This window comes from Podarcis pityusensis (genome assembly GCF_964106645.2).
Source record: "Podarcis pityusensis genome assembly, chromosome: 5".
Classification (NCBI taxonomy): domain Eukaryota; kingdom Metazoa; phylum Chordata; class Lepidosauria; order Squamata; family Lacertidae; genus Podarcis; species Podarcis pityusensis.
In genome coordinates this window covers 67,767,215-67,787,936 of record NC_138032.1, presented here as the reverse complement: position 1 = coordinate 67,787,936, position 20,722 = coordinate 67,767,215, and the positions used below count along the sequence as shown (strand labels likewise).

At 42.8% G+C, this 20,722-nt stretch overlaps 1 protein-coding gene across 14 annotated transcripts in view; it reads left to right on the top strand.

Moving 5' to 3' along the window:
- Positions 1 to 7,526: 7,526 nt before the first annotated feature.
- Positions 7,527 to 20,722, top strand: part of PCDH15 (protocadherin related 15) — a 648,544-nt gene continuing 635,348 nt past the window's right edge. For 9 of the 14 annotated variants that reach the window (XM_081004527.1, XM_081004539.1, XM_081004528.1 and 6 more), the window contains exon 1: positions 7,527 to 8,342. The gene's annotated coding sequence lies outside the window, so the exon portion shown is untranslated. Of the gene's footprint in view, positions 8,343 to 9,488; positions 9,583 to 9,825; positions 9,843 to 20,722 lie in introns of those variants that run through there. The other 5 variants (XM_081004541.1, XM_081004537.1, XM_081004536.1 and 2 more) reach the window with 4 other exon arrangements.

Below are 20,722 nucleotides of genomic sequence, written 5' to 3'. Positions count from 1 at the left end.
AAAAGGTGAAATTGTTTATCTCTATACCACGAATAAGCTTAATTTTCTGATTTCTGTAGATCAAACTGCTGCTAAAGGCACCAGAGCACACTTTTTTCCTGGTCAGTTGTCAGCCCGATTTGTAAATATTCATCTTAAGCTTTACCAAAACATTCAAACTACAGGAGCACCTTGAATCTCATAGGAAATAATTACAACAGGATATATACAATGTTATTGATGTATTCAATATGTTCCCCCCCACACACTGCTGCATAATATATTCTACAGCACAGGATTTCTTCCTCATGTTTCCCAAATAAAAAAACCAAAACCCACCAATTTATTTCAAATAAATCACAGAGCATGTGCAAAGTAATTTCAGTGTATTGGTTTCTATCAATTAAACTTAATGCTTAAATCTATTACAGTATAGATTGTGTTAAGAATTCTCATTACTGCACTGAATCTGATAGAAATTAAACAATTCGCTCATTACCTTGACAGTGGCTTATGATATAATTACTGCATTATGGAGAAAATTGTGAATAATTCAACAAAGAAAGAGCAGGTAATTTATTTGCTAGGAAAACTTTTTATGCTTCTTGTCTTGTGAGCTTGGCCCCCAAGGAACATCTGCTTAATTCAATTCATGTGTGCAACAATTGGGAGAGGTGTCATGCAGATAAAGTGGCTACCGAGAGTGGAAGAAGAGACCTATAAGAATTAGCAACTGTTTTGTAAATACACTTTCATACACCACAATCACAATGATCCTGGTCCAGTCAAAGATTGAAAGTGATTTTAAACCAGGTAGTCAGGGTAGCAGGGCTAACATGCATGCATCCACATATCCGCTCTAATTTCAAATCATAGCCCACATGCAAGCTAAATGGGGAAGGTCTTTATAATTACCATACTTTATAAGATGACCCCATGTATAGGATGACCCCTATTTTGGGAGACCCAGATTTAAGAAAATGGGGGGAGATGGTTGAGTTTTTTGGGGGGGGGTTGCCCAGAGCTACTGAGCTTTTTTTAGGGGGATTGCCAAAAATCACACACCCACACGCGTCGCTAAATCCATCTCCCGTCTGTCCCATCGCTGGCAGAAGCTGCCAATCGCCTGCCCAACTGCCAGAGCTTCAGCCAATCAACACCACCCATTGACACGGCAACCATGCCCAATAGCCACTGCACAATAGCCACTGACAGCCTCGACAGAAACCAATCAAACGTCCAACCTATGCACTACCCATGTATAAGACGACTCCAAATTTTTAGCATGACTTTGAAGGGATAAAACATAGTCTTATACATGGAAAAGTATGGTAGTGTTTTTTTGTTTGTTTTTTTTAAAGTCAGACTTAGCCAAGATTATGGGCAGCTTCTCTGGAGTCCAATGGGACTATCTCTAAGCTAAGTAGGATTTTTGTTGCCGACAAGCCTCCTATTTCAGTTTAATATATTTTAGCATATTAATGCATAGATAAGCATGCCTTTGACAAGCAAGTTACTCAATTGAATATTATATATAAATAGCAGCAACACTTCTAAGTACCAGTTGGGCTCTACCTTTTGTTTGTCAAAATCCTGGATCTTTAAGAAAAGTACATTAGGTCAATAAATTTGTGGGGGGGGGGGACTTCCCCTGGTAATTGTAGGTGTGCAAATGCTCAACCTGTTGGATTCCACCCTATTTTGCAGCTGCTTGGGGGGGGGGGGAGGCCTGCCAGAAAAAAAGACAGCACCTGAAATACAATATTATATGCCAGGTACTGAAGGAATGTATGAAAATATCCATGCACAGATTTGATTTTCAACACGCAAGCAAACAGCTGAGAGAACATGGCACGGCAGAGAGGCAGAAACCACCCAGGATAGTGATTTTAATGAAAGCAGCAACAAAAAGTCTTATCAAGGTGTTAAAAGTGCAGGTCGGTTTTTGTTGGCTGGTTTGTTTGGCTAAAGGTGAAGGCTAATATATAAAACAGAGGTATCGCTTTCTCCATGTGGTCTTTTGAAAAGCTTCATTCTGTTAATGGCTTTTATAAGTGGGAATAAGAGCTGGAAGCAGACTCTCCAGTTTCAGCTGCAGTACAACAAACATCCAAACAGAGAAGGGGGCACAATCTCCCTGCACTTGACAACATAGATTTTATTTCATATAGCTGGCAGCTGCAAACCAAAAGGAACTAGGCAGGGACTGTAAAAAAATCCTCTATCCCACCTCCCATTCTCTCCTTTCCAAATTGGTAATTGGGTGTGGAATAGTGAGCTACTGGATATTACAGTAGTAGAATATGTTGTGAAAGGACAATTAATGTAAAAGACAAGTGGCTGTAGGAATTGGGCAAGTTCCTGCATTTTGTTATTGAGCACATTCTTTGCGATTATGTACAAGTTGAATGGATATGTGGAGGCAGCTCCTGTGTGATCAGGTACATATAAAGTATTGAAGAAGAAACAAAGTTTTTTAAAACAACAACAACAACAATGAAACCAAGAGAACTGGATAGGCATATACTTAATACTGGAGATGTTGCTCCTTTGCCTTCAACTGCAGCCTGAAACATAACAATTCAGGAGGCTAGAATTTCCCTTTCCCTTATTTTTATTTATTTAAAAGCCTGCCCTTCATCACTGTGGTTACCATGTGCAGTTACACAGCTGCAAATAAATGTGTTAAATGTGTTATAAAGTGCAATATACAAATGTGACACTAGATGGCAACAGTGAGCTATGCAAAATTCAATGTATTTTTCAAAACTTTTTTTAAAAAAGCATTTTCACAGTGTTTTTAATATGTGTGTAGATTCCACCCTAGTTTACAATGAAGTATAAACTGAATAACTAATGCTACTCATTGTAGGGCTCATACCCAAACATTTATGTTACCTGCTCCAGAAATATTAAGGCTATAACCCTCTGCTCTTTCATTTGGAAGTAACTCTGACTGGATGTAGGAGAACTTAATTCTGAATAAATATATTTATTGTCAGGTTATATAGATAAAATGGGTATTGAAGCCATAGCTTCCAAGGCTGATTAGTAACTCATCCAAGTAAGTCTCAGGACAGGTTCAGAAGCTGGCAACCAGAAGCATGGATACAATCCTGCAAACCTGCTTGAGAGTAAAGCTGCTTCCTGTTGGCCTTTCAAATGTGTGTAAGGGGTTATTGCTTTTTATTATTAGGTTACACATGTTGTGTTTTTTTGTTGTAAATTACTCTGTGATCTTCAGATAAAGGATGGTTCATAAATTTAATAAATAATAATAACTTGGTGATAAAGATTTTCATATGCCTATGTTTACTTTTTCCGTAAATATGCATAGGAACAAGATACACAGAAAGGAAGTTACAACCATCTAGAAAGAACATGAAGGCAAGGAGAAAATATGCACGTCTAACAGCCACTACGCCATCTCCAGGATCACTTGTCGGACAAACTACTGCCATGGAGAAGACTTACCCACAGCATTATTTATGAAGGCAATCCTAACAGAAACTTAGCCAAGAGAGAAGACTCATGCAGACAAACTGGAGGTAAGTCAGGCATCATCACTTGTTCAGTTCCATTATCTACTTAATATGCACTTCTGCACTCCTGCTTGACCTGTTGGTGTTTTGCTGAACAATTTTGTATTATTCTGTTGCTTTTTGGAATGTAATAGCTCACTGCTGCTTTGGAATAAATGCAGATATATTTTAGTTTTTATGTATGTGACCATGTTGCTTAATAGTGGAACATGGGGATTGAATCTAAGACATTCTGGATGCAAAACAGGTGCTTTTCCATTCTGCTGTAGGTCTTTCCTCGGTATTGTTGTGTTGTGTTGTTTTTTAAGGACAAATGGTATACAATATAAATAAATAAACAAACTGCAACTGACTGAAACTTAGTCTCTAATTCCCAAGGTAACCTAACAGGATATGATGTTAGAAATACATTCATGAGAAAGGCAGATTGATGTGTAAAAACGAAATAATCAAAGGTGGTAGGGCATGCCAATACAAATGGAAAAAATGAACCCAGAAAGACAAGTATGTGGGAGGGGGGTGGAGAGAGAGAGAGAGAGAGAGAAGTGTCCTTGGGAGAGAACAAATCTAATCAAGGGAGATGGTGAAAGAATTCAAAAACAGGGAACAAAGTGATCAATCACACTGACATGCAGGGAAGCTGACTTTAAGTGACTCAAAGAAATATATTTAAAAATAAAGCTAATGTTTGTAAGCAATTCCATTGGGCATGCATTTTAATAGCATTCCTTCAAAACAGAGTCTTTTGAGATTGGCATGTACCCAGGATATGCTATCCTTTCCAATACCAAGCTTGGATTCTAGTGGTAAGTGACAGCAACCCAGATGGTAGTAAGTCATGCAAACTTTTCACAGTAAATCTATTTCTAATGCCTGGCCAGTGGCTATGATAGATGGTGGGTTTTTTGCTAGGTGTTTCCCTTCAGACACTCCACCTTGTATTTTACAATAAAACAAGGGCAGGGGTAGGGGACCTGCCACCTTCCAGATGTTGTAGCTACAACTCCCATCATCTCTGACAATAGGCTAGGCAGGCTGGGGCTGATTGGAATTGGAAGAATCACAGGTTGCCCACCCCTGGACAAATGTGACCAGGTGCAAAGAAGAACAGAGTTCCTGTATATGTATGTGTTGTGTCAAGGGGAAATTTTAAAAAATTCCATAAAAATGTGTCCCTATCCTCCTTTGCATGTGGTTAGCCTAAATACAGCTGTATAAAACAGGTGAAGAAGAGGTGGGATGAAAGGGCTAGACCTGGTATTTGTTTTATTTCATAAAAATTTATACACCACTTGACAGTAAAAAAAAAACACAAAAAAACAAACTCAGGGTGGTTTAAAAGCCTCAAAGCAGTTATGGAGCAAATGGGCATGGGATTAGTGCAATTCCATTTTTATTCATTCATGCTATTTCTGGGCACTCTGTAACAGACATTTTCTTGGTAAGCAGATAGGTTAGCAGGTTAAGAACTCTACCTTTTTGTGTAAAATGTTTACTGTACTTCTCCAGTATCTTCAGTTTCTCAGTTTAGCAGGTGAACTTTTCCCCAGAACCTGGCATAGAGATATGATTCTACCAGGTTAATTCTGTGCTCCAGGTACACGCATTGCCACCTTTTTTTCATAGACACTGTTGAAGACACAAGCTGGTGCCATAATGGCAAACATAGTATGAGATGAGGTTCTCCAAAATTTTCAATATAAGCCCAGGGTGCTTGAAAGGTACTGCTAGCCAATACACTATGTGTATTATATAATGCATCTAAAGCTAAACTGTGTGGGACAACTTGCAATGTGACAAATTTAGGTTTAATCCTGCTGGCTGCTTAACCTGTATAGCAAATTTTTATCTATCTATCTATCTATCTATCTATCTGTCTGTCTGTCTGTCAGGGAACTGCCATCAGGTCAGAGGCGAGAGGGGGAAGGGCAGTTGTGTTATAGGGAACATCCGAAGTTCTTGCGAAGCAGCTCCTCCTCTGGCGAGGAGGAAAGCCCCGCCTCCAGTGGAGAGGAGGTGGTGGGAACAGGGGATGCAAGGGAGAGCCTCAACACCGAGGCGGATCAAGCCGGAGAGGAGGGAAGGACCCCTTTGCCAGCATCCAGTCTGCGCAGTAGGTTTTGGTGCAAGGAAGGGAAGAGAAGGCTGGGGGTCACACGACTGTTATGCTGGGGGAGGTACAAGGACTGCCCACTCTCAGATTCTGTGAGCAAGTGAGCCAGACATGAACTTGCGACGCTCTTCACTGTAAATAGTTTGCACTAATAATAAAGCCTGGAAAAGTCAGGTCGGAGTCTTGTCTGTTTGCTCTCGAGCAACCACACCACACCTGACTCTATCTATCTATCTGTCTGTAAAACTTCTTAGTACCAGTTGCCAAAAACCACAGGAGGGAAAAGGGCTCTTGTGCTTGAATCCTGCTTGTGGGTTTCCCACAGGCCTTTGGTTGTGGTAGCAGAATGCCAGACCAGACTGGCCTGATCCAGTAGGCTCTTCTTGTGTCACTATGTTCCAAATAATCTAAATTTGAAGTGAAGTAGAAAGGTAACGGTCAGAGTAAAGGAAAGGGTAGCAGAAGGAGATGTTCAAAATGCAGAAAGGGAATCTAGAGATGTAATCCTTTCTCAGTTCTGGGCAAGCATCCACTAATAGGATGGAGACTAAATTGAAAGTGGTGTGATAGTGTTCTTTAGCAAGGACATTCATCCCACTGTCATATCTGGACAAGCGGGCTTTGTACAAAGTGAAAGTGCTTAAAGCAAAACAAAACAAAACAAAACAAGAGACAACTGTGAACAAAAATAAATGAACATCGTCCTTCACAACTTAGTGCTCTTCAGCTATTTTGGATTACAACCCCCATCAATCCCCACCAGTATGGCTAAAGGTCAGGGATGATGGGTGTTGCAGCCCAAATCAACTGGAAGGTGCCAGGTTGGGGAAGACAGATGCATACCATGGAAAATGATGGGTCTATCATGCTACCTTCAGATCTTAAACTATATGTAGTCTCTATAAGTACCCGTCTCCCTAGCTGGGACAATTACTTTCAAAAGTGAGGACCTGAAGGGTGCTATGACCCTTCTGACAGTTTGGCTGTGAAATAGCTTTGGTATTTCAGCTTTTCAGTCTCCTGCCCTTTGGGCTTTCCATTTTGGAAGGATGAAAAAGTGGGGACCACTGGGAAGAAGTATGTCCACTCCATGTGAAGCCAGAGTTTCCAAGATGGAGGCAAGGCTAAACCTGGGCCAACCACTTCTCTCCAGAGCACTTTTCTCTTGACTACTCATCTTCCTTTAGAAACTGCTGGTGAGGCTGCAAACTGAAAAACTCTTGGAATGCCCAGGAGCAGCACCCTTCCTATAGCACCTGCCAGTAGGTTCACTTCCCTGAGCAGCCATTCTTTGGAAACTTCCTGGTTTCTGGGGTCCATTGCATGGAGCCATCGCCTGGGACGAGAATCTCCGAAGAGGATATCCCGATGACAGCTCTCTCCCTTTGCTGTTCTTGGCATGAGGTTGGCGTACTTGCGAGCCAGTGGTTGGTTTTTTGGTTTTGTTTTTTGAAGTGCATCAACAGCCCACCCCAAAGCAAGAGCCCCATACCAAGCGATCCCTCCGAGGCACCCCTGCGCCCTTGCATCAGAGCACGTGTGCGAGGCGTACGCGTGCGAGAGAATCTGAAAAAGAGCCCGCCTTGCCGCTCGTGGCCACACTGCCGCTTTGCCAAGGCTTCGCCTCTCCTTCCGAGGCAGCGCCGGCGACGTCCGTCTCACTCCGGGGAGCGTGAAACAGCCGAGGAGGAGGAGGAGGAGGACGGCGTGTCCAAACCCCTCTTGACAGCGCGCCATGAATCTTCTCCGAGCTTCCCTGCCCACCTGATCTGAAGCCGACCGGCCATCCCTCACTCCTGAGGAACGACGCGGCCGTCGTCTTGCCGCCTTCCTCGTCCGCCTGCGCCAGCTAGAGGGAGCGAGCCCCGCCGCCGCCGCCGCCGCCGCCGCCGCCGCCCGCTCGGCTGAAGAAGGGCTGCTGCAACCTGCTGCCTCCTCGCGGCTTCCTCCAGTTCTCCCTCCCTCCGCGCTCTTCTCTTTCCTCCGCTGCTGCTGCAGGAGGAGACCGAAAACTGGCCGGTCTCCCCTGACCCCCAGCCACCCCCTCGATTTACCGTGTCCAGGCGACCCCGCGCTTCCCTCAGGATTTGGCAGGCGCCTCCTCCGTCGCTCGTCCTCGCTCCTCGCTCAGCGAAGCTCCCTTTGCCCTGGATGGTGGGAGGGGACACCTTTCCCCTCGCCGAGAGGCTCGGCCAAGAAGCGCCTCTCCGCGCGGAGCACTCGCGGCGCTTCCTCGAGCGCGCGGGGCGCGTGCTCAGTCTCTCCCCCGCCCTCTCTGCCTTAAACGTTACGTCCTCCCCCCTATTTTTTACCTCAAAGTTGTTGTTTTTTATTATTATTATCTCCCGCTACTCTTCTTCCACCACCTCGCTCTCCCTTCTCAAAGACTCCTGTTTCCGGGCAGAAGAAGAGCGAGCCTGCAGCCCGGGCGAAGCAGCGTCGTCGCCGCCCTCTTCCTGTGGAGAGATGCCCGCGGACTGACTGAGGGAAGGAGCGCGGGGGGCAAAGCGGCTTCCCTCAGCCCAGGTGGCGCCCAAGCGAGGCGGGCGGGCGGAGGGAGAAGCGCGAGGACGGAGGGCGTCGCGGAAGAAGACGTCGCTTCGCCTCGCCTTGGCAGCGAGAGGAGCAGCTTCTGAGGGGAAGCGCCGCCGGCCGCCCGCGCGGGCAGGGGATTATCCGCCGGCTGTGCTGAGGTGGCTTCTGCTGAGGTAAGGACAGCCCCGCTCCGCGCGTCCAGGTGGAGGCACAAGACGGCCGCGTCTCCTTGAAGCGCTCCTTTTTGGCTGCTCGTCCTCTTTCTCTCGCGTTGCTGCAGTGTCCGTTGGCGATGCCGGAAAGTTGCCGTCGGTGGGCTTCGGTGAGGATGGGATGGGAGGGTGGGGGGGGGGTAGGATCCAAGTTGCGTTTCCCTCTCGCTTCCCTCGCGTGCGGAAGAAGCCGAGCCAGGCCCTGCGCTGCCAAGGCAACTGTTGTCACTGAGCCGAGAAAGGGGGGGGTGCCTGAAGGTCATCCAGCCCAACCCCTCGACGAAGCCACGCAGGCAGAAATCGCCCCGTGTCGTGCAATAAAACGAGGACAGCATTTTTCAGGATGGGCAGTGTGTGACGTGAGGCGCAGGGTGCCAGATATGGGTGCGAAAGGGTTAGTAGCTGGAATGCTCTCCCTCCTCCCCCCCCCCCATTTCAAGCTGTTGTAACAGCACCTTCTGCTAGTAAAAGTTTTCCCTTCCTTTCTGCATGTAGCACGGCGGCGTGTCTCGTTCCGCGAGAAGATGGGAGCTTTGCCCGTGGCGAGAGCTTTTTGCCCACCGTGCTTTCCATATTCGTCACTCCAACATTTAACTTTTTAACGTGTAAGATGTGAGATAGCTCAGTCGGTAAGGCGTGAGACTCTTCATCTCAGGGTGGTGGGCTCGAGAGATTCCTGCATTGCAGGGGGTTGGGATAGATGACCCTGGTGGTCCCCTTCCAGCTCATGAGTCCATGATTCCTTAGTGGAGGAGGGAGCAAAAGGCTCTGGAATGTAAGGAAAGGCAAATCTCACTTCCCCCCCCCCTCCGCCCCCAGTTTATTCTGAGGCGATCGTCCTCAAATAAAAACCCTTAAAGTTACTCAAGATGCTTACTAGGCATCTTCAGTGGAGTGGAGTAAGTTCTGAGTAGGTAAAGAAGCAAAGAGCCATGATGAAATTAGAGAGAGGCGTGACTTTCCCTATTTCTGGGGTTGATGGGCACCGAGAGTTGAGGGAGAGCGAGCACCGTTCTCGCGCTGTTCTTCCTGAATCTGTGACGAAACACCATTTCTGCTAAAGCAAATACTAGGGGAGAGAAGCATTGCCCTGGCGTGGTGATCGTCGCCTGTTTCCCAAGCAAAAAGTTGCGCCGGGTAGGATGTGAAGGCGAAGGGAGCTGCTCCTGCTGCGCCTGTGTGCTTTGCTTATCTGCATATGGTAATAATCGGTCAGAGAGAAATGAACCCGTTAGTATTCTGTTCTTGTAAGACTTGGCGCGGGAGACATAGGCTTCTGTTACATTTCATTTCCGATCTCGTTGGTGGGAGTGGAATAATGCTGGCTGCCTGCTCTGCTGTCTCGCACGTGCCTTCTTCCCCCTCAGATTCGGTGTAAAGGCAGAGAGAGGGAGAGAGGGAGAGCGCGCGCACCCCACCCCGTTCTGGCTCCGCTCCTGTTTGCCTATGGACCAGTAAGCAGTGAGTGGAAGCAAGCCTTTCTCGGAGTTGGGAGGCAGCATGTATTCTGCCAGAACTACAGAAGCACCAGCAGCCTGCTTGTTCTGTAGCTGGAAGTCCCGGCAGATGACCCCACACTCTCCAGGATATTTGCAGAACGCACACTGTGTACTCCCCCCCTCCCCTGTTAGAATTGTGTGGTTTTGGCACTACAGGTGATGTTTCTAGCTGGCGAGATCCATCATTTAGATTTTCCCAGAGCAGCAGAGCTTTTTTGTCTTGGTGGATGTTTAATAGCAAAGTGGAGGGAGAGAGCACAGCACTTTAAAGATGGGGTGGATCAGCACATAATATATCAGTAAAGCAATTTTGCTCTGAAATGGGAGACGGCTCCTCAACTGGGTCAGAGGTTTAATGAGATCTGTTGCGTTAACTATAGCAAAGGGTTTCATATTCATGCAGCCCAACCGTGTGCATGTTTACTCAGAAGTAAGTCCCAGTGAAATCTATGGGACTGGTACCCAAATAAGTGTGCATAAGGTTACTGCTGCTAGTGTTTGAATGCTGGAGATTCATTATTTGTTTTATTTTGTAACATTTCCACTCCACTCTTCTACTAGGAAGCTCAGTGCGATGTTGCTAACGAACAAAGTTTATTGATTTTTAAAGTGCAAAACTCAGGCCAGGAACTCAAATAGATGTTGATTTATTAAAAATGTCATTTAATAATTGGAGGTATATGAAGAAATCCATTCCTTATTATTCTGCTGAGGTGCTCATTTCCACTTGGAATAAAAACATAATCTGACAGTTTTTATTCTGCATTTCGATATTTCCATGGAGGACATGCCATGTTGAATAACAACTTTGACAAAAACATGGCCAGTCTGATGGGACAGATGATTAATGTTTCTTTTAACTCAGACAAGAAGCTTGTAGCAAAATTATCATGTTATAAAAATCTAGTATCAAATTTTGTATTGGTTAATCAAGCAACTTGACTAGATATTTAGTTAACTAAGCCTCTTCTGCCAACAACTGTACTCAAAGAGGAAAATGCTGTGAGAATGGTTCTCTTCAATTTGCATACCGTGTAGCTCTCCTAGCTGCAGCAATAGCTTGCAGTATATTGGAAAGAAGAATCACTGGCAACAACAGAGTAAAATATGATGGAATGGCAATGCTTGTTGGGTGTTCACACTGTCAGGGTCTGTGATTTGTGCATGTAATTCCACATGTTGAATGCAGTTTTTAAACTTTCTTTATATTTTGAACTTATAGATAAAATTCTCCACAATGTGAGATTCCAGAATAGAAACAAACAAAAAAATGAATGGGGGAGAATGTGGTTTAAAAGATTGCATGGTGTATTATATAAATACGGAAACTGGACTTTAGTTAGCAGATATTATCGCTTGTATCTTGTGTTTGTGTTGGAAGCCCCACTTATGCCACCCTCTGGAAGACATGGTGACTAACTCCCAATTTATTTGAATAAAGTACCTAACCTTGCAAGTACTTAAAATATTGAAATGGCATGATATCTGAAGTGGTTCCTGCAAATGTGATTTTTTTTTTTTTGCATAGCACAAATTACTTCTCCCTCTCTTTTTGCTTAGGGTTATGCCATTGTCAGTAAGGTTTTCCGTTCTACTTTAATGTACTTTCAAGTGGCACATCTTTCCTAGTAGCAACAGTATTCAAGGAGGGTGGGGAGTCTCTTGACAGTGCAAATAATTATATGTGCAATGAGATTCAAGAGCATGTTTGCAGCTGTTCGTAGTATATGAGTACTTACAAGTAATGCATTTGCTTTCTTTAATAGAAATAGCTCCTCGGAGCTATTTATCTTCTCATGCTCTTACTTTCCCTTTCCCAACATTGTTAACTGCTATAAAAAGAAATGGAGTTGTGTCACTTAAAGCATTATTGATATGGAAAGTTAACAGGTACATCACGGCAGTACAACACAATCCAGTGTTCCACTTGTCTTTTTTGCTGATAGCGCTGCTTTAGTTCTGTTTTGCTTCCTGTGTGGATCAAGGGAAAGCATCTTGCTAGTTTCTCTGAGTGTAGTAGGAAGGATGCCTGTCTGTGGAGAGAGAAGGGATGTGTGCTAACAATGGTTCCTATTGGTTTTCAGCAGCAGTAGATGGCCTTGTTTCTTCCCTGCCTGTGCTTCCACTGGGTGTTTGCTTGCCATATTATTCTCCTTAAGTTGTTTATTTTCAGGACTGTCTTGATGGAAGAGGTAATGGTTGCAGAAATGCTATACACTTCCAAGGGAGATGGTTGTTTTTGAATCTGTCTTCATTCCATGTTTGATCTTGCTCTCTAGCTGTGTCCCTGCATAGAAATGAGAACTGAACCAACAATGCTAATGACTGACCAAAGGTACTTGTACCTGTGCTTCTCATTCTTTACCCCAATGCTTGACTGCACTGAGTTAGCTCCTTGTTGAAGCCTTTGTCACCCTACTGAATGGCAGTAAGTTTGTGGGCTGCCAGGTTAGAAGCATTTATTGGATGAAGAAATGGCTAGTGGTAACTCTGGGGTGTGAGCTTCTCCTTCTCTAGACATTCATTGATGATCCCTTAGTCCATTGTGCCAGAGCAGTGAGCACTATATAACAAGGTTATGAAAGATAATGCCAAGGTTGCAGGTTTGATCCCTATAAGCGACAGGTGCGTATTCCTGCTTTGCATGGGTTTGAGCTAGATGATCCTCAGGGTCCCTTCCAACCATGAAATTCTATGGGTCTATGCAGGATCATAGTCTATTTAGGCTGAGAGACCTAGTCTGATTTTTTTTATAATGGCGCTTATGTGCTTATTCCACACTTTTTTCATGCAGATAAATTTGCTTGCCAGGTGTTAAGGGCACCTGGACCTCTAGCCAGCAGGGTGCTTCATTATATGCAGGCCCCTTTGCTTAAGTTCTCATTTACATGGAAATACATGTCTGCCAAAGAACTTGGAGTGAGCAGCATCTTATCTAATTTTCCCTGGGATACCACATCTCTCCAAAAGCATTTTTCACATGACAGATGACTTGGGGAACTGCAGTAGGTTGGTGGCAGGTGGCAACAAATCAAGGGATGGCTAAGACAGCACTTAGAACGTGGCAGTTGAAACATCTGAATGAAGACTTGTTGGGGTGGGGCAAATGAACACTCTTGCTCGCTGGTGCCTCTTGTTTCTGCCACCAGAGGTTGAGAAAGATGATTAGCTACAGCCCAGTAAGGAGCTTCTAGTTTATGAGGGATATATGTCTGTGTGCTGCTACAGCCATCTCCAGTCTGGGATTTATTTCCTCTGGGATCCACCATGGTCCAGTGATCCAGTCGTTCAAACAACTGAAAACAGCGGAAACCGGTATACATTTTTGCTCTTCCCAAGTAACTCTCGTCTGTTTTATTATATTATGTAACTATTATAAGGCTGTCTTGTGTTAGTAGTCAGTGTTTAAAATACCCTCGTTGACAAACAAACAAGTGGATCCCTACATTCACATATCTGTTTTGGGTGTCTTGATAAACTTGCCTACTTCTTAAATGCTTATTATTCAAAAACTTGTAATCAAAATTTCCTAATCAGATGCTCAAAAGCCAATTAAAAACCATTCCTCAAAGGTGTACATAACTTGCTAGCATTGCAGTTTTATATGTGATATGTTAATCTGCCGGGAGGGGGGGAGCCCTGAATGGTACAGAGCTTCTAAGATGACAACACAGTTGAGTTTAGAGAAATTTCTTTCTGTATTTCAGATACGTGTAAGTGAATAATGTAGTGCAATTTCCTTGTCACATTGTGGTCTGTGCTGCTACAATGGTGTGTAGCAGCTGGTGGGTGTCATCGGAAGCACATGCTGGCACAACTAGTAAAATAGGTCTGAAAGACTACAATCTTCTAATTCAAGTGCTCTGTTGAATGTTAATATGCCTTCATGAACTCTCCACTATAGTAGCAATAAGTTGGTGGTGATATAATTAAAAGTTTGTCAAACTGGAACAGGAATGTGATGTGCAGGTTTGTTTGAAGCTGTTTATCACAGACTGACCATTCATATATTTCAATATCCTCTAAAATTCTTCTCCTTACTTGGCAGTAAGCCAATATGATGGACAAATCTATAATATGCTTTGGCAATGGCATGAGAACTACAGGTGAAACTCGGAAAATTAGAATATAGTGGAAAAGTTCATTTATTTCAGTAATTCAACTTAAAAGGTGAAACTAATATATGAGATAGACTCATGACATGCAAAGCGAGATATGTCAAGCCTTTATTTGTTATAATTGTAATGATCATGGCGTACAGCTGATGAAAACCCCAAATTAACAATCTCAGAAAATTAGAATATTAAATGAAATCAGCAAAACAAGGACTGCAAAGAGAGCAACATTGGACCTCTGAGAAGTAGAAGCATGCATATGTACTCAGTACTTGGCACTGCTGTGGTGTTATAGCACTGCTGAGGTGTTATAGAAGACCAGGAAGCTTCAATAGCAGCCTTCAGCTCTTCTGCATTGCTCGGTCTCGTGTCTCTCATCTTTCTCTTGGCAATGCCCCATAGATTCTCTATGGGATTCAGGTCAGGCAAGTTTGCTGACCAATCAAGCACAGTAATCCCATGGGCATTGAACCAGGTTTTGGTACTTTTGGAAGTGTGGGCAGGTGCCAAAGTCCTGCTGGAAAATGATGTCAGCATCCCTATAAAGCTCATCTGTGGAAGGAAGCATGAAGTGCTCCAAAAACTCCTGGTAGATGGCTGCATTGACCCTGGACTTAATGAAGCACAGTGGACCAACACCAGCTGATGACATGGCTCCCCAAATCAACACAGACTGTGGAAACGTCACACTGGACTTCAGGCATCTGGCATTGTGTGCCTCCCCATTCTTCCTCCAGACTCTGGGTCCTTGGTTTCCAAATGAGATGCAAAAGCTGCTCTCATCAGAAAAGAGATTTGGGGAGCCATATCTCATATATTAGTTTCACCTTTTAAGTTGAATTACTGAAATAAATGAACTTTTCCATGATATTCTAATTTTCCGAGTTTCACCTGTGGTTCTGCAAAACCATAACACTCAACACATAGAAGGATGTGAATCAGCCCTAACTGAAACTTGGGAAAGCATATAAAAATGCTTTCTTAGCAAAAAATAGGTGGGCTCTCTACTGATACTGCATCAATCATGTTGCTATATTGATATATTGATCTTTAAAAGAAAAAAACAACAACACACTGAGCAGTTTATTATTTGTGAGGAAGCTCATGGTTATAGATGAAGGAAGGTGACTATCAAGCTTGGAATGTACTAAGCAATAAGAGTATTTTTACCACCCTTTTCCACCAGTATGACACACATCTGGAATTTAGAGGCAGGGCTTCCTACTGAGAAGGTATAGTCTTAACATGAAGGCATTGCCTCTATGTTATTCAGAGCCAGGCTATATGGTAGAATTACTGTCACCTTGAAAAAGCTGTTGAGCATTCTGGTGGCTGTACTGACTGAGTTGTGGTCTAGACTAGAACATCCGGAGGGCACTAAGTTGAGGAATGCTGTTGTAAGCAGAAGCTACTATGGAGCATGTTCCATAGCTCCTATGGAAAATTAGCTAGAGAGAGAAAAGCAGAGATAAACAACAGGTGCAGAAAGACAGTTTGTTCCCTTCAGGCATGATCCCCTTCAGTTTCCTCTGGCAGTAGGGGCTGTAATTGTCAACACAGAGAGCCAGGTTGCACTTGCATCTTGGATATAATGTAACTTGGTCTCCAGAAAGCATTGATGATGGGCGAGCAGTGTTGGAATAATAGAGTCTTTGCCTAACATAATATGAAGATGCACAGATCTTTTACTGTAACTTTATAGTTGGCTAGCTTTTTCTCAAGCAACACAGGTATGGTTTGTATTTGGTAAAGCATGAAAGCATTTCAGAATGCAGTGACTCAAGAAGTAATAAGGGCCTTTCAAAAATCAGGTCATATCTCACCTATCTTTAGATATCCCAAAGAAAGGCCATCAAAATTCAAAAATAAAAACATGCAATAAAAAGGGATTTTATGCATAAATCATACTTTCCCCCCATTAGTTGTGGCGTATGTGTATCAAGGGAGGGTAATTTTCTTATTAGCAGACAAAAATTAATTGCATAGTGTCAGGGAACTGACATCGGAGCGAGAGGCGAAGGGGAGGCTCCTAGATGATGCTGGCGAAGGACCCAGCAGAAGGGGAGAAACAGCTCAGTAGAAGGGGAAGCAAATCAGCGCAACACCAGGGATAAAGGGGGGCAGATGGGGGAATCAGAGAGAGGGCTCCAGGACTCTTCACTGGACCTCAGTGAGGAGGGCACAGGTCCTCCGCTATCCACGCCCTCCCTGCGCAGAAGACTCCCGCGCAGTGAGAGGAGGAGGAGACTGGGTGTCAAACAACTTTTATGTTGGAAGAGGTTCAAGAAACGCCCACTGACGGATTCTGCCAGCGACTGAGGCAGCCACGATGAGAAAGGGCTGTGCAGTCAGAAAGGTTTTAACAAGGCAAATTAGCCTAGAGAGGCACCAGTTTACGCACGAGTAACTCATACTCATTACACATAGCATAAGTTTTTATTTTTTAATCAAAGCCCTGAACTCATCAGATGTTTCATTATTGAGTTTTAATGGGAAAGAAAGTCCATAATGATTTTGTTCTTTCTTTGAACACTGGGACCTTTAGAAATAAGACACTATGGCTTGAAGCATTGCAAAGTAAAAATTGCACATCTTCTAGCCATAAGGTATTTTTTTTAAAAAAAGTGATGCTCAAATAGCTTTTGCATTTCTCACATCTATAATTTAGATTACTGTTGTCTAGAATACACATCTGGTTTGAGAATGTATATCTTCCTCTTTCTATTCTGCATTGCCATACACATATAACAGGTGTCAGATCCCAAAGTACAAGGAATTTTTAGTGTCACCTGAAAATGACCCAAGTTTTGATCATGGAAACATCTTGCATGCATGTGCACACTCAGTCACTTGAGTTAAATGCAAGTATTTGTTCTGTCTGCCTCAAGCAGATAACATTTCAGTATCTCTTGCTGCCAGCTCAGAAAATGCTTTCAGATTAACATGTTTTGGGGGGTTGGTGGGAAGTCTATTCTACTGCAGTAGTTTGAACTGCAGGTACTACTCAGACACTACAGTGCTGCACTGGCACATGATCCAATTGGATGGATAGGAAATAGTCTGAGAATACTCAGAAAACTTCAGAAGTTGCTGCCCCCTTGCACTTGGTTGCCTGTATCATTTGACTCTGAGGGCAGATTAGTGCATTTAGTGAATTTTCTCCAAGTGATTCCATAGGAGATGCCTGGGAGAGAAAGCACTAGCTGAGCCCTTAAACTTGTGACAGAAGCCCCAACATTCTATGTTTTATGGGAATTAAAGTCAGATGTACCAGAATTTTATAAATATACTATAACACACCCTTCTTCTGGGCACTGCTTGTGTTCATATTGCATTTTATCTCTTTGCAGTTGGAAAGCACGTTGTATCAGAAGATACATGTTTAAGATAAGAACCACCTACAAATAATAAAGCCACGAAATAAATGTAATTGAATATATCTGACTCAGGTTTATTTACTGGCACATCTAAAAATGTGAATAAACATACTATGCTAGACATCAAACCTAAGTACAGGAAAATTATATTATGACAGCTTAAGTGTCATCTGCCTGACAAGGAAAAGCAAAATGCTTTACTGTGTTCATTGTGCACAAGGAGAGAAAAGCACAGTGTTTATAAACTAAAATTTTAAAAAACAAATACAGTATTTTTCTAGAAGAGTTTGCAGCTGTGTTGGAGACAATGTATTCTAAAAGTAATACACCATGGATTCACAAATGTAGACCTCTGTCTGTCTGTTTGTCTGTCTCTTTCACTCTCTAACAACCAACCACACCAACCTGAGTACATTAAATGCATGGTGATTAGTACTCTCCTTGCCTTGTTCCTCCACAAACTCATCACAATAGTGATATGTTGTGATTTATTTATGCACACATTGGTTTCATCGTATCTGAAATGTTTGAGCTTTAGCTTTCAAGATCAAATAGTAAAGGTCACAAAAAAAAAAGGGTTGTATGTTAACATTTACGCATACTTCTGTAACATGTAGGTTTTGTGATAACAAAACCATTGCAGTGGCATGATTTTTGCAAGAAAAGATACGTGGATGACCCAAGGCTGCATAAAATAGCAAAGCTTCATCTACATCAATATACTAATAGTAAAGTTGCATGGGTTAGTAATTTACTTGGGAGGGATATTTTTCATATGGGCAAATATGAGTTCCCCCCTAACTTTGCAATCATCAGCCCCCTGACAACTATCTATATATGATACATGTTGCTGCATCCTAGCTGAAGTTAAGCAGATCAGTGCCCGAATAGAATACAACCTGGAAACAATGTATCTTTCAGAATTTTGTTCTACAGTTGCGAAAGTGATACAACTGAGCAAATAAACACATGCTACTGTGTGGCTTTCTAAAATATTTAAACATTTCTTTCCCTTTTTGGGTACAGTATAGTGTTTTGCTCTACTGTGACACCATAGCAGTAGCAATTAAATGTGGAGCATTTTAAACTAGAGCAAGAAGTTATACAACAGCTCAAACTTTTCTGGGGACTATTATACCACGAGACATGTGCAAACAAACCTAACATAGGACTGTGCACAGTAGTAATTGCTGCAGTAACTACAGCAATAATAGCCTGTGCAAATGCATTATGACTTCCATACAGATCAAAATTGGTATGGCAAACTTCTTGTGTATCAATAAACAAGAATTGTTTTCAGGCCACTTATATAGAAGCTTAACTTTCTTTTCTTTCAGTATAAGTGCTTTGAGGGGAAGAGGTAGAAGCAAGAATAGAATCATAGAATTGTAGAGCTGGGATTTAAGAAACCACTTCTAGTTCTAAGCACTGCCAAGTATCCTTGGGGCCCCATTCTGTTTCCCCAAGTTGTTTAACATCTACATAAAATGTACATTTACATAAAATGGGAGAGATGTTCTGGGATTTGGAGTACAATTTCCCCAGTATGTAAAAAACAACCCACATTATCTTTCCTTTCTGTCATATTTTGGGAAAGCTGTTGAGGTTCTGACCCCATGCTTGAGGTTAGTAATGGATTGACATTTAATCCTGACAAGACAGGAGTCCATGTTGGATGCACATCCATTAAGCATTCAGGTTGGCAGTCTGGGTGTGCTTCCTGTGGCAAGGAACTGTTTTGTCCAGCTTAGGTAGGTATGCCTGCTGTTTCCATTCCTAAAGGAGTCAGATTTGTCTGTTGTGTCACATGCCTTTAGTTACATTATGATTAGACTACTGCAGTGCTCTCAACACTTTTGAAAAGTGTCTGGAAGTTCCAGCTTGCCCAGGATCCAGTCAGTGGTCAGATAGATGGCTGGTGCTGATGATCAGGTGCATATAACTTATATCAACAGCTTTATTGGTTTCAGATTCATTTTCAGGACCAATTCATAGTTCTTGCTATGATCTTTAAAGCCCTAAATGGTTTGGGGGTGGGGTTTCCTTAAGAACCATCCTCTTATATGAGCCTGTCTGCTCATCTGAGATACCATCCACCACATTCCTCCAACATCCAAGTTGTATTTGCTTGGAGTGTAACAGGGCCTTCTCTGTTACTGTGTCTTAGCCTTATAATTCCATATCTAGGGAGGAATGTGCCACCCCTCTTTGATACCCTTCTGCTGCTGTTCAAGAAATCTGAACAGCTGGTCATCAGTTTTTATTCTCCCTGGCATATTATTCTGAATCAAGTTTATTTAGCATTTTCATCTTTGTTGGTATTTTTTTAATCTCATGTTGATGTTGTACGATATATTGATTATTTCTAATATGAACACATGCTAAAATACATCCAGGAATGTGATTTATGTTGCTACAAGATTATGATTAAATGTTTCCAGTAGAAAACTTGCATACAGAAAGCTCTGCGCTTGTCTCTAAAACAGCTATACTGGAATTGCAGAAAAACTTTGAGACAAGTGCAAAGGACTAGATTCTTTCTAGATTTTAATTTCCTACTGCTACCTCTCAGTGAGGAGCCAGTTGCTTTGGTCTAATGAGGAATAAAACCTAATTCCCTGTGCTATAATATTGATTTATTGATTTTTTTTGCCTTAGTGTTGCTTTCATTACACTGTCCTTCACCTCTCGTTTCAAGTGGTGTGTTTGCTGCCAATGCATCAAAATGGACTAAACAAGAGATACTGGAAATGTGATGGGTTATCCTCTCAGGAGCTGTTATTCAAGATCATGTGCTTCCCTTTGGTTTCCCTCTTGTATACCAAATCTTGGTCCCATGTGTCTTCAGAGAGCTGCTGCAGTCATCCTGGCAACAAGCATATTTGAGGCAAGTTCATTACCCCACAACTCAAAGATGTACAAGCTCGTCCCATGTCATACAGAGATGGAGAAATAATTATGTTATTAATATTGCACACATGCATTATACCACACACACACACTGCAGTGGAAAAATTGATGGTTTTAAGCACTGATTAACAATATGAATTTCAATATATGTATATATCTATGTAAGTGAAAGAGTGACTGTCTATCCCCATGTGCTCAGACTGAGTATTTAATAGCCCCCCACCTTTTATTGCTTCTACAAAATGTGCATTTGCACTTGATACTCTCTACGTTGCATTTTATATTTATGCAGGTAGAATTCCCTATGTGAAGAGTCTTCTTGGCCCAGCTAGTTTCATTTAGGAATTTGTAGTGTTGCCATTCAGTTGTTAAACTCCAGATGATGTTGGACTACAACGTTGTGCATTTGTCAGGGTTGATGGTAATTGTAGTCCAAAAAC